This window comes from Bufo bufo, chromosome 6 (genome assembly GCF_905171765.1).
Source record: "Bufo bufo chromosome 6, aBufBuf1.1, whole genome shotgun sequence".
In the NCBI taxonomy this organism is placed as follows: Eukaryota; Metazoa; Chordata; class Amphibia; order Anura; family Bufonidae; genus Bufo; species Bufo bufo.
The window spans coordinates 122,321,867-122,334,202 of NC_053394.1; positions in this window are offsets into that span (position 1 = coordinate 122,321,867).

Sequence of the window (12,336 nt, forward strand, 5' to 3'; positions counted from 1 at the left end):
GGCGATGAAAACCCCCTGCTCTGCATAGGTGACAGGGAATTAAACTTGTAAAATTCATCTTTAATTGGCCCTTTCATTCGATCCTTCCGCTTTAATAACTTGTCCCACATTTCAGCTCGATCACATTGCAGCCATTGACCTCCCTTGGATGTGGTCTCCCTTTTTCACGCTCCTTCTCTGGCATGGAACCCTGATTCGCCACTAACTGTGAACAACATGGTAGGCGCAGAAAAGAACATCGAAAGTTGATAGAGCAGATATCCAATTGGATTGTGGACATCACGGGGACGTGCGACATGGTGGAGCAGTATGTGTGCACACGGCTACACGTACTGACTGATGGGTCTGCCAGCTTCAACTTCTGGGTCTCCAAATTGAGCATATGGCCTGAGGTTGCCCTTTACGCCTTGGAGGTGCTGGCCTGCCCTGCAGCCAGTGTATCGTTTGAACGTTTGTTTAGCATGGCTGGAGGGGGTTATAACAGGTTATATTTCCCAATGTTTTGGGGTGTACCCTAATTTAAACAAATTTTTTTTTTAAAATAAAACCAAAAAGCAGTGTAGGCTACCTCCTCATCCTCCACCGCTGCTTCCACCTATACCGCCACATTCACCGCCTTCTCAACCTCCTACTCTATATGGAACTCGTCCTCCAAGATCAAGATTATTATTTTTAATTTTTACATATTTTATGTTATTTTAAGTCATTTCCCTATCCACATTTGTTTGCAGAGCACCTGCCATGCTCTTAACCACATTTTGCTGCCATTTGCAGCCCTCTAGCCCTTTCCATGACTTTTTTACAGCCATTTTAGTGCTCAAAAATTCAGGTCCCTATTGACTTCAATGGGATTCGGGTACAGGGTCAAGTTCGGGTCCCGAACTCAAACTTTTATGTGAAGTTCGGCCGAACCCGTCGAACCCGAACATCCATTTGTCTGCTCAACTCTACTAACTAACTATCTAATGTAATTGGATAAGGAATAGGATCCAGATGAAAGCACAGAGCACAGCAATGGCTCTGCTCTCTCTCTCTCTCTCAGAACTGCAAAAAAACAGCAGAAAATGGCAGCTGGGGAGTTTCCTATATAGTACGGGGTAGGCAACTATCGTATTGGTTGCTAGTGATGTTGCTAGGCTCTGACAAAGATATTGCAGCATTCCCATTGGCCCACAAGCAAGAAGGGAGGTCATTGATGAAGAAAAATTTTTGAATATTCGCGATTACGAATATATAGCATTATATTCTACAATTTTTGTGAATTCTCGAGGTGCCAATATTCACAATAAAAATTAGCGATTAGAATATTCACGATCAACACTATTCTTTACCCACTGTGGGGAACCGTACTCACTTGACCAGTGTATAGAGGCAGGGACACCAAAACGTTCAATAAAAGTCCTCTTTATTTAGGCTTTTTCATCAAAAGTACAGCCAGTACCTCCGGATAGCAGCTTCACACTGTCTGCCTTTCTTCCAGACTGAGACACACCTAAGATCTAGCAGCAGGATTAAATAGGATTACTGGACATGAGCATGCCTCAAGTCCGGGACTGGAACCTGGGGAACAGGCACCCACCCAACACATTGCCTGTTCTCAGTAAAAGCCATCCCTGAACTAGCTGAACCAGCTACACTATCTATTTCTGTGTCCACCAGCTAACTTAGTGGACACCTAGACTAGGGCTTTTACTCCACCAAGGCCGGGCACCTTGGCACATTCCTGGTAAGCAAGCTGCTTTAGAATGCTTCCTTCAACATTCTGGGTGACACATATCTCCCCTCATAGATGACTCCTGTCACAGCCTCACATACCCCCCTCCCTTTGTTCAAACCTGTGGGGGTGAACACATGCCATACAGTGAACTCTGGACAGGGCGTCCGCATTCCCCTGCAGCGTCACCGACCTGTGTTCCACTGTAAACTTAAAATTTTGCATGGAGAGGAACCATCTGGTGACCCGAGCATTCCTCTCCTTCGCCTGACTCATCCATTTGAGAGGTGAGTGATCGGTCACCAGGCGGAACGTTCTTCCCAGCAGATAATAGCGTAGTGATTCAAGTGAGACACTCCCTCTCCACTACACTATACCTAGATTCGGCTGGTGTTAGTTTGTGGTTCAGGAAACTAACGGGATGCTCCTCCCCGTTAACCTCCTAAGACAGTACAGCACCTAGACCTACCTCAGAGGCGTCTGTCTGTACAAAAAACTCTTTATTGAAGTTGGGTGTAACTAGGACCGAGGTCCCACACAACACTGACTTCAGTGACCTGAATGCCTCCTCTGCCTGAACACTCCAGCGGACCATCACAGACTTCCGTCCTTTCAGGAGGTCTGTTAATGGAGAAGACAACATGGCAAAATTGGGAATAAACCTCCGGTAATATCCCATTAACCCTAAAAAAGCTTTTACCTGCCTCGTCGTAAGGGGTCTGGGCCAGTTCTGTATGGCTTCTATTTTATTTACCTGAGTTTTAATGACTCCCCGTCCAAGTACATACCCCAGGTACCGAGCTTGTTCCAACCCTATTGTACATTTCTTCGGGTTGGCGGTCAACCCCGCTTTCCGGAGAGAGTCTATCACCGCCTGCACCTTGGGTAAGTGACTCTCCCAGTCCGTGCTAAACACTACAATATCATTGAGATAGGCCAAAGCATACTGACGATGGGGCCGGTGGATGATATCCATTAACCGTTGGAAGGTGGCCGGAGCGCCATATAAGCCAAAGGGCAACACCTTATACTGAAACAGCCCTTCGGGGGTGACAAAGGCAGTTTTCTCCTTTGCAGCCTCTGTTAAGGGCACCTGCCAGTACCCTTTTGTGAGGTTCAAGACCGAAAAGTATTGTGCTTGCCCTAACCGTTCTATCAATTCATCGACCCGAGGCATGGGGTAGGTGTCAAACTTTGATACTTCATTGAGCTTCCGGAAGTCGTTAGAGAACGTAACGTTCCGTCTGTTTTTTGTATAAGGACTATTGGACTAGCCCACTCACTCCAAGACTCTTCAATGACCCTTAGTTGCAACATCGACTTCACTTCCTTGGAGAAGGCTTGTCGCCGAGCCTCAGGCACCCGATATGGCTTTAACCCCTTAGGGACACAGCCTTATTTCACCTTAAGGACCAGGCCATTTTTTGCAAATCACTTTAAGTGGTGATAACTTTACAACACTTTGACTTAACCAGGCCATTTTGAGATTGTTTTTTCGTCACATATTGTAAAATGAAGTAAAAAAAAAATCATTTTTATTTATAAAAAAATACCAAATTTACCAAAAATTTGTAAAAAAAAGCTAATTTCCAAGTTTCAATTTCTCTACTTCTATAATACATAGTAATACTTACAAAAATAGTTATTACTTTACATTCCCCATATGTCTACTTCATGTTTGGATCAATTTGGGAATGATATTTTATTTTTGGGGGATGTTACAAGGCTTAGAAGTTTAGAAGCAAATCTTGAAATTTTTCAGAAATTTTCAAAAACCCACTTTTTAGGGACCAGTTCAGGTCTGAAGTTACTTTGTGAGGCTCACATAATAGAAACCACCCAAAAATGACCCCATTCTAGAAACTACACCCCTCAAGGTATTCAAAACTGATTTTACAAACGTCGTTAACCCTTTAGGTGCTCCACAAGAGTTAATGGCAAATGGTGATAAAATTTCTGAATTTAGATTTTTTGGCAAATTTTCCATTTTAATCCATTTTTTCCAGTAACAAAGCAAGGGTTAACAGCCAAACAAAATGCTATATTTATTGCCCCGATTCTGTAGTTTGCAGAAACACCCCATGTGTGGCCGTAAACTACTGTACAGGCACACAGTAGGGCGTAGAGGGAAAGGTGCGCCGTATGGTTTTTGGAAGCCAGATTTTGCTGGACTGGTTTTTTGACACCATGTCCCATTTAAAGCCCCCCTGATGCACCCCTAGAGTAGAAACTCCATAAAAGTGACCCCATCTAAGAAACTACACCTCTCAAGGTATTCAAAACTGATTTTACAAACTTTGTTAACTCTTTAGGTGTTGCGCAAGATTTAATGGAAAATAGAGATCCAATTTAAAAATTTCACTTTTTTGGCAGATTTCCCATTTTAATATTTTTTTTCCAGTTACAAAGCAAGGGTTAACAGCCAAACAAAACTCATTATTTATGGCCCTGATTCTGTAGTTTACAGAAACACCCCATATGTGGTCGTAAACTGCTGTACGGGCACATGGCAGGGCGCAGAAGGAAAGGAATGCCATACGGTTTTTGGAAGGCAGATTTTGCTGGACTGTTTTTTTTGGACACCATGTCCCATTTGAAGCCCCCCTGATGCACCCCTAGAGTAGAAACTCCAAAAAAGTGACCCCATTTTAGAAACTACGGGATAGGGTGGCAGTTTTGTTGGTACTAGTTAGGGTACATATGATTTTTGGTTGCTCTATATTACACTTTTTGTGCGGCAAGGTAACAAGAAATAGCTTTTTTGGCACCGTTTTTTTTTTTGTTATATACAACATTCATCTGACAAGTTAGATCATGTGGTTATTTTATAGAGCAGGTTGTCACAGACGCGGCGATACCTAATATGTATACAATTTTTTTTATTTATGTAAGTTTTACACAATGATTTCAAAAAAAATGTTTTAGTGTCTCATAGTCTAAGAGCCATAGTTTTTTCAGTTTTTGGGCGATTATCTTAAGTCAGATCCCATTTTTTGTGGGATGAGATGACGGTTTGATTGGCACTATTTTGGGGTGCATATGACTTTTTGATCGCTTGCTATTACACTTTTTGTGACGTAAGATTACACCTTTTTTTTTTTTTTTTACGGTGGTCATCAGAGGGGTTAGGTCATGTGATATTTTTATAGAGCCGGTCGATATGGACGCGACGATACCTAATATGTATACTTTTTTTAATTTATGTAAGTTTTACACAATGATTTCATTTTTGAAACAAAAAAAATCATGTTTTAGTGTTTCCATAGTCTAAGAGCCATTGTTTTTTCAGTTTTTGGGCGATTATCTTGGGTAGGGTATGATTTTTGCAGAATGAGATGATGGTTTGATTGGTACTATTTTGGCTTACATGCAACTTTTTTGATCACTTTTATTACCTTTTTTGGGAAGTAAGGTGGGCAAAATTTCAATTTCATCATAGTTTTTTATTTTTTATTTTTATGGCGTTCACCGTTTGGGTAAAGTAACATGACCATTTTATAGATCAGGTCGTTACGGACGCGGTGATATCAAACATGTGTAGGGAAGTTTTTTTTATTTTATTTTTAATCAGTGATAAATGTGTTTTTTGATTTTTACTTTTTTTTTAAACTTTTTTTTTACTATTTTTTTACCTAGACCCACTTGGTTCTTGAAGATCCAGTGGGTCTGATATCTGTATAATACAGTACAGTACAATATATAGTGTACTATACTGTATTTTACTTACACTTTGTCTGAACAGATCTATGCCTTTAGCACAGCCTGAGAAGGCGTCCTGTTGCCATGGGAACCTTCCCCGTCTTCTCAGTTGTGGCCACAACTGCTCAGACGGGGAAGGGTAAGGAGGGGGGCTCCCTCCCTCTGTCACCCCATCCTGTCGGGGGGCTGCAAAGGCACAGCAGCCCCCCGATGGAAGAGGGAGGGAGCTCCCGACTGTTTTCCTCTGCTATTCCATACCGCGGTCCGTCGCATCACAGATGTCAGCCGTTTATACCAGAGTGTCAGCAATGTGCTGACACTCTGGTATAACCACTGGCCACCAACGATTCCCACCAAGAGGAGGCGGGCGGGGGATCGCGATCCCGCCTGCCTCACCGCCTGCCTCCTGCACCGCCCGCAAACCCCCCCTGCACCTCCCGCCGCCATAAAATCATTCAGGGGTGCAGGGGGGGTTGAAAAAACTATATTTTAGCTATATAAAGTTTCTGATCCCCGCGGTCCGTGACCGCGGGGATCAGAAACTTTATATAGCTAAAATATAGAAATCAGAAACTGCTGAAAGAGCAGCAAACCGCAGGTCTGAATTGACCTGCGGTTTGTTGCGATCGCCAACATGGGGGGGTCACGGGACCCCCCCCCCCCGCGCATTTAGCCGAGGTGCCTGCTCAATGATTTGAGCAGGCACCTTGTTCCGATCACAGCTGGCCGGGCTGCAGTGATCGGAACAACACATGACGTACTGGTACGTTATGTGTCCTGAAGAGGTTAAGCGAACTTTGACCTGGGGCTTGGTGACAATGTCATGTCGGACTATGGAGGTGCGTCCAGGAAGTTCGGAGAATACATCCCTATTCCGACTCACAAACTCTCTGACCTCATAAACCTGTTTAGTAGACAGGCCATCTGCTATCTTCATCGCAGAGGAGGCTTTCTCTGGGATCACTATTGGAACCAGAGCCTTCCCCGCAGTCAAGACAAAGAGTGGGCGGTCCCCAAACATACTCTCCCTATCTCTTCAGGGCTTTAGTAAGTTAACATGGTATACCTGCTCTGGCTTTCGCCCAGCTGGTATACCTTGTAGTTCACTGGTCCTACTTTCTCCATTACTTCGTAGGGTCCCTGCCACCTAGCAAGGAATTTACTGTCGACCGTGGGCACAAGAACCAGTACCCGGTCGCCCGGGTTAAAAGTCTTTACTTGGGCGGCCCGGTTGTATACCCGGCTCTGGGCCAGTTGTGCCGCCTCCAAATGCTTCCGGATAATCATTAGAACTGTCCTTATTCTTTCTTGCATTTTCTCTATGTGTTCGATAACACTCTTGTGTGGGGTGGGCTGTTGCTCCTATGCTTCTTTAGCTACGTCAAGCAACCCCCGAGGATGTCTGCCGTACAATAGTTCAAAGGGCGAGAACCCAGTGGAGGCCTGGGGCACTTCTCGTACAGCGAATAATACATACGGCAGCAAAAGATCCCAGTCCTTTCCATCTTTGGACAAGGCTCTCTTGAGCATGGTCTTTAAAGTTTTGTTAAACCTTTCCACAAGTCCATCTGTTTGGGGATGGTAAACAGACGTGTGTAAGTGTTTAACATTTAACAACCGGCAGAGTTCCTTCATGACCTTCGACATGTCTGTCAAGATCTCCTTAGGTATCCCTACCCGAGAGAACATGCCCATTAAATCTTTGGCTATAAGTTAAGCCGATTTATGGCGCAGTGGAATTGCCTCAGGATATCTGGTAGCGTAATCTAAGACCCCCAAGATATGCTGGTGACCTCTGGCCGACTTATTTATAGGGCCTACCAGATCCATGGCTATCCTTTCAAACGGTACCTCTATGATTGGCATAGGTACCAATGAATTACGGTAATGGGGCTGGGGGCTGGTTATCTGACACACAGGACAGGACTGACAGAACCTCCTAACCTCCTCATATATTCCGGGCCAAAAACAAACACTGCAATATTCGCTCTTGGGTCTTTTTCACCCCGAGATGACCTCCCAGTACATGCGTGTGGGCCAAGTCTAACACCATCCGGCGGTAAGGCTGGGGTACCTCCAGCTGCTCTATTATCTCTTGTTGCACCTTGTCCACCGTGTACAATACGTCTTGGTTAAAAGCCAGATGGGGAAACACAGATTCTGCTCCTGGGTGCTGAGACACGGCATTGATTACGGTTACCCCTTCTCTCGCCTGCATCAATGTAGGATCCTGGAACTGGGCTGTCCCGAACGTTTCTCAAGACACCTCCAGGTCCGGGATGGATTGGGTCTCTACCGTCTCACCAGCCAACACCTCTAGAGGAAACCTATCGGGATTACACTCTATATCTGTGGTGGTGACCCCTATGGCTGATACCCCAGCATCGGGGTCGTCAGGTTAAGGGCCCGGACAGTTTTCCCCCCTAAGAGAATGCGTACCGTTCTTCCACAGTGTCCAGAACATGGGTAAGTCTCTTCCCAAAATGGCGTCATAAGGGAGATGTCGCCCTACCCTGACAACATGTTGTACTTCCCTGCCTGACGCGGACAGGGTAACCCTCGTTGTGGGATACTCCCGGAGGTCTCCATGGATTCAGATTATGGCTATTTTCTGATTTCCTGGTATTTCTTCTGAAATCAGTGACTCATGCACAAGTGTTACCAGGCTCCCAGAATCCAGCAGCGCCTTAACTGGGTACCCATTAACAGAGACCTGGCACAAAGGAGGGCGTATCAGCGGCCAGCAGGGGGTCAGCAATACACACAGGCTGTGCATAGAACGAGGACCGGCGAGCGAACCCGCAGTCCATGGGTTCAGAAGTCATAGAGCAGTAAGCCTCAACATGTCCTGGGCCTTGGTAGTGCCAACACCGAATCACAGTGGCCTCGCGGGACCCTGGGACTCGCCTCACATCAGTTCTGGTAGCGTTGCCCCCCATAGAAGGCCGGGCCATTGCTCCAGGCTCCCTAGGCTGGGAGGTGGGCTGGCGTGTCTTTCTCAACTGAGCAGAGTCCCGCATCAAGTCCTTGGTCGCCATATACCGCTCGACCAGGTTAACCAACTGATCAAAGTTGCCTGGGTCTCTTGGCCCACCCAGCGCCGTATGGCCCTCGGCAGCGTCTGCACAAAACGGTCCACTACAACCGGCTCAATCATTTGTGAGGGACTCAAGGTCTCCGGCTGGAGCCACTTCTTTACCAGGTGCAGCAAGTCATATGCCTGAGACCTGGCTGGCTGGGTCTCTAAAAAACAACACTGGTACACCCTTTGTGCGTGCACATACGTGTTAACCCCCATCCGAGCCAAGACCTCACCTTTAAGTTTCTCATAGTCCGGACTTTATCTTTGGCAGCAGGCGGAAACAGGGTCACTGCAGGTGGGGTTCCTTGCTGGGATGCTCGTAGGGTCTCTTGCATGGCCACCATCTGTTGAATCAACAGGCTGTTTGTCTGTTGTTGCTGGGCGTTTGCTGCTTGCTGTTGCGCATTGCACTTGGCTTGTTGGGCATTAGCCCGGACCAGCTGCTGTAGTATTGCCTCCATTTAATCCGCTGTCTTAGGGCAAAACTTAGCTGGCTTTATGAAGGACATGCACAATAGTTTTTGCCTCACTGGTCACTTGCCCACATCCGACACCACTTGTGAGGAACCATACTCACTTGACCAGAGGCAGGGACACCAAAACGTTCAACAAAAGTCCTCTTTAGGCTTTTTCATCAAAAGTACAGCCAGTACTTCCGGATCGCAGCCAGGTCAGAAAGTTGTAGCACACTCTGATAGTGTTACATCACACTGTCTGCCTTTCCTCCAGACTGAGACACACCTAAGATCCAGCAGTAGGATTAAATAGGATTCCTGGAGATAAACATGCCTCAAGTTCCGGACTGGAACCTGGGGAACAGGCACCCACCCAACACATTGCCTGTTCTCGGTAAAAGCCCGCCCTGAACTAGCTGAACGAGCTACATTATCTATTTTCTGTGTCCACCAGCTAACTTAGTGGACACCTAGATTATGGCTTTCACTCCACCAAGGCCGGGCACCTTGGTGGCACATTCCTGGTAAGCAAGCCGCTTTAGATTGCTTCCTGCAACATTCTGGGTGACACATATCTTCCCTCATAGATGACTGTCACCGCCTCACATCACCTACCAAAGAAACTACTCACCAGCAGCAGCAGCTAGACATTAAGGAGAACCTGAACCAGCAGGTTGTGGCATACTTCGAGTGTACCCTGCCACCCCACATCAAAGATCCCCTGGACTACTGGGCAGCCACACTTGATTTACGGCCACAACTGGCTGAGTTTGCCCTGGAAAGCTTTCCTGCCCGGCCAGCAGTGTGGCAGGGGTCATAGTTACCCCAAGGAGAACTCGCCTGTCCACACAAAATGTGGAGAAACTGACCTTTGTGAAGATGAATCAGGTGTGGATCAGCCAGGATTTTCAAACACCAGTGCCTGCAGCATCAAACTAGATCATCCATGGTGCCACACCAACACTTTGACAAAAGAGACCTGTTTCTTCTGGCTACCTGCTTCAGCTGCTATTCTGATGCTGCCACCCGCCTGATGCCACACCTGCTGCCATGTGCTCCTACTGCCAGACACCATCTTCAGCTGGTACTGGTATTGCCCCCCACCTCCCCACTCTGTCGCTGGGCAACTCTGTGATTTCCTTATGCTGCTGCTGCTACCTCAACATTATGTCAATGGGTACTCTGTGGTCTCCTCATGCTGCTGCTACCTCAACACTATGTCACTGCCTGGCCCACTCTGTGATCTCCTCATGCTGCTGCTAGCTCAACACTACACTACATATGTCAATGAGCCACTCTGTGGTCTCCTCATGCTGCTACCACCTCAACACTAAGTCACTGGGCCACTCTGTGGTCTCCTCATGCTGCTGCTACCTCAACACTATGTCAATAGGCCACTCTGTGGTCTCCTCATTCTGCTGTCACATGACTACTCTGTGGTCTCCTCATGCTGCTGCCTCCACCACACTATGTCACTGGGCCACTCTGTGGTCTCCTCATGCTGCTGCCACTTCACCACTCTGTGGTCTCCTCATGCTGCTGCCACCTTAACACCATATCAATGGACCACTCTGTAGGCTCCTCATGTTCCTGCCACCTCACTACTCTGTGGTCTCCTCATGCTTTTGCCACTTCACCACTCTGTGGTCTTCTCATGCTGCTGCCACATCACTACTCTGTGGTCTCCTCATGCTGCTGCCACCTTAACACTCTGTCACTGGGCCACTCTGTGGTCTCCTCATGCTGCTGCCACCTCAACACTGTGTCAATGGACCACTCTGTAGGCTCCTCATGCTGCTCTCACATCACAACTCTGTGGTCTCCTCATGCTGCTGCCACAACCACACTATGTCACTGGGCCACTCTGTGGTCTCCTCATGCTGCTGCCACCTCAACACTATGTCACTGGGCCACTCTGTGGTCTCCTCATGCTGCTGCCACCTTAACACCATATCAATGGACCACTCTGTAGGCTCCTCATGTTCCTGCCACCTCATTACTCTGTGGTCTCCTCATGCTTTTGCCACTTCACCACTCTGTGGTCTTCTCATGCTGCTGCCACATCACTACTCTGTGGTTTTCTTCATGCTGCTGCCACCACCACACTATGTTACTTTGCCACTCTGTGATATACTCATGCTTCTGCCACTTCACCACTCTGTGGTCTCCTCATGCTGCTGCCACCTCAACACTCTGTCACTGGGCCACTCTGTGGTCTCCTCATGCTGCTGCCACCTCAGAACTATGTCACTGGGCCACTCTGTGGTCTCATGCTGCTTTGACCTCAACACTCTATAGTCTCCTCATGCTGCTGCCACATCACTACTCTGTGGTCTCCTCATGATGCTACCACCTCAACAGCATGTCAATGGACCACTCTGTAGGCTCCTCATGTTGCTGCTACCTCACTACTCTGTGGTCTCCTCATGCATTTGCCATTTTACCACTCTGTGGTCTCCTCATGCTGCTGCCACATCACTACTCTGTGGTTTTCTTTATGCTGCTGCCACCCCAACACTATGTCAATGGGCCACTCTGTGGTCTCCTCATTCTGCTGTCACATCACTACTCTGTGGTCTCCTCATGCTGCTGCCTCCACCACACTATGTCACTGGGCCACTCTGTGGTCTCCTCATGCTGCTGCCACTTCACCACTCTGTGGTCTCCTCATGCTGCTGCCACCTTAACACTATGTCACTGGGCCACTCTGTGGTCTCCTCATGCTGCCACATTACTACTCTGTGGTATCCTCATACTGCTGCCACCTCAAAACTATGTCAATGGACCACTCTGTAGGCTCCTCATGCTGCTGCCACATGACTACTCTGTGGTTTCCTCATGCTGCTGCCACCTCAACACTATGTCACTGGTTCACTCTGTGGTCTCCTCATGCTGCTGTCACATTACTACTCTGTGGTCTTCTCATGCTGCTGCTGCCACCACCACACTATGTCACTGGGCCACTCTGTGGTCTCCTCATGCTGCTGCCACCTCAACACTATGTCACTGGCCACTCTGTGGTCTCCTCATGCTGCTTTGACCTCACCACTCTATAGTCTCCTCATGCTGCTGCCACATCACTACTCTGTGGTCTCCTCATGCTGCTGCCACCTCAACACTGTGTCAATGGACCACTCTGTAGGCTCCTCATGCTGCTCTCACATGACTACTCTGTGGTTTCCTCATGCTGCTGCCACCTGAACACTATGTCACTACTCTGTGGTCTCATGCTGCTGCCACGTCACCACTCTGTGGTCTCCTCATGCTGCTGCCACATCACTACTCTGGTCTCCTCATGCTGCTGCCACCTCACCACTTTTTCACTGGCCCACTCTGTGCTCTCCTCATGCTGCTGCTACCTCAACACTATGTCAATGGGCCACTCT